Below are 2478 nucleotides of genomic sequence, written 5' to 3' on the forward strand. Positions count from 1 at the left end.
CTCGTGCTCCGCCTTTAACGTCCACCCCCGAGCCATCGCCTGCACCAATGGGGTCTTCTCTGACCCTCTTGCTCCGAGGGAGGGGGCTTGTCCCCCAGTCTGTGTCCTTCACGGCTCTTACGACATGCCTGCCAGAGAGGTTTTGTTCTCACCCATGATAAATATCTATTAACTTCTCAGGCTCCTCAATCCACGAGCCCCTTGAGACAACCCTTGTACCCTCAGTCCCGCCGTGGCACAGCAAGACACTCAGTAAGTGGTCGGTAAGTGTCTGCTGAAGAGTCAGCGGTGGCCGCCATCGCACACCTGCTGCGTGGAAGTGGGGTGGAGGAGAGAAGCGGTCTGAAGAAAAATCACCAATTCCCTCTTTTGTGCTGGTCAAGAATTCGCAGAGGTGGTCTACGGCCACGCCACCCTGAACACGCCCGATCCCGTCTCATCTCGGAAGCTAAGTGGGGTCAGGCCTGGTTAGTACTTGGATGGGAGGCCACCTAGGAAGACCAGGTTCTGTAGGTGTAAAAAATAAAAAATAATAAGAGATTGTAAGCTGACAAGGTCCTTGCAATCTGTGAGGTCAACCAAGGGTCGCCTTGCCTAAAAAATTAAAATAAATAAATAAATAAATAAATAAGAATTCCCAAAAGGCTCTTGGTTCCATTCTGCAAAAGTCTGTCACAGCAGGGCCCTGTCCTGGGTCCCGCCAGCTCCACAGGACGGTGGAGTGCGACGCTCTGCCGTGGGGAACCGTCCAGTTTTCGCCAGGACTCCGGAAGTCACTCTGAGCTGAACTCTGTTGCCCGACTCTGCCCTGCTATAAACCACTTCCTGCAGGATTCAGCGGTGATCAGCCTGGGACCAGGATTGGGGAAGGTCCAGACATATTCGATCGTCATTCTCAAGGAGGTGCATTTAGATTCAGATCGAGGGTGTGTGCGTGTGTGTGCGTGTGCGTGCGTGTGCGTGCATGCACGTGTTCACATGGAGAGAGCGAGAGAGACCGTTTAACGTCTTGTCATTCTAATTCTCTCTTTCCTTCACCCTCTCTCCATTTGCCACCTACTGAGCGCTAATTAAATGCCAGACATTCTCTAAGTCCTTTACATGCATTCCGGTATTATTCACCACTTGATCACGTTTATCACATACAGCTAATCCTCACAAAAGTTTTAGACTAAGGTTTAGAATACCGAAGTAGTTTGCTTGACCAGACCAGGAAATTGCAGAAGCTGGATTGAAAAATTCAGGTCCCTTGACTCTAAACAAGTCTTGCTACGTTGTGTGAACTTTTGGGTTAAACGGCTTGTCAAAATCCAACTTGAAATGATCGCTTTGTGGCTGCCATTTTATTCCTTTTTCTTTTTTTTTCCCCTTTTATCTGGAAATGGGTGGTGGAACAATCACCAGCACGAGGTGTTGGCACAGAAAGAATGATGTCGTGTTAGGTTTCAAGTCCGGAAGCTGAATTGCAGCCTTAAGATGGGACCGACTCGTTCCTGTCAACAAACCCTAGGAGGAGGAAGACCACGTACTTTATTTTTTTGCTTCGAACCGAATCTGATTAACAAATTGACTCTCCACAAGACTCTGATGCTATTAATTCATCATTAAAACGGTCCTCCCCATTTTCTCCTTTTTTCACTATTTTTGTCGTGACAGGACACTCTGATAGAAATTTGCTTTGGAAGGAATCAAAATTGGCCCTAAGTCTGGGCCTGCTCCCCACCCCACCCGCCCTCCGCACACCCCCTTTGTTACCTGGGCGTGTGAAGTGTAGCAGGGGAGTATGGGCAGGGCTGGGGAGGGGGCGTTTATGTAAAGGCACGCAGGGTGGGTTGCTCTGCTGCTGGGATGTTCGAGGGGACAGAATCTAGCTGCTGAGCCATTTGGTCTCAGCCTTGGGGGGCCGTGATCAATGTCCCTTTCCTGTGCTCCTTTATACCTTTGGGTACAGGTAAATAACCTGCTTAGCGAGCTCACGTACCCTCCGGTGTTGAAAAAGGACAGTCTGAGGACACCGAATGGCTGAGCTGGTGGCTACAGGTAAGAGGGAGGTAAAAAGTTGCCCCTCATCTCTGCAAATTTGTTTTGGTTCCTTTTGAATTTTGAGTGACTGGAATCTCTCAGGATAAACATATTTTGTTATGTAAATGAGCCATCAGCCCCCACCCCAAGTGCCCTTCCGACACCCTCCCAAATTCCTAAACTGGAGAGCAGGTAAACAGTAGTTAGAAGGTGCCCAAAGGAGCCGACCTGTATTACTCTCCTTCAGAGGTTTAAATCACGGTATATGTTATAACTTTTGAGTAAAAAAATGAAGCTTTTTCATGCATCGGCGTTTGGGAAAGACTTCTTTGAAACTTTTTTGGTTGTGCATTTGAATCGACCCTTATGGACTGAGAGCTGCTTCTTCACCTGAGCGAGGCAGCACGCTAGCTGCTGGGGGTGGGGAGGGGGCGGCGGGGAAGAGAGAATCACAAA

General features: G+C 49.0%; 1 pseudogene; it reads left to right on the plus strand.

Annotated features, from left to right (window-relative positions):
- Positions 1–397: 397 nt before the first annotated feature.
- LOC112475666 lies at positions 398–516 on the plus strand (annotated as a pseudogene).
- Positions 517–2478: the final 1962 nt, after the last annotated feature.

This window comes from Pteropus alecto, unplaced genomic scaffold, assembly GCF_000325575.1.
Source record: "Pteropus alecto unplaced genomic scaffold, ASM32557v1 scaffold11, whole genome shotgun sequence".
Lineage (NCBI taxonomy): Eukaryota > Metazoa > Chordata > Mammalia > Chiroptera > Pteropodidae > Pteropus > Pteropus alecto.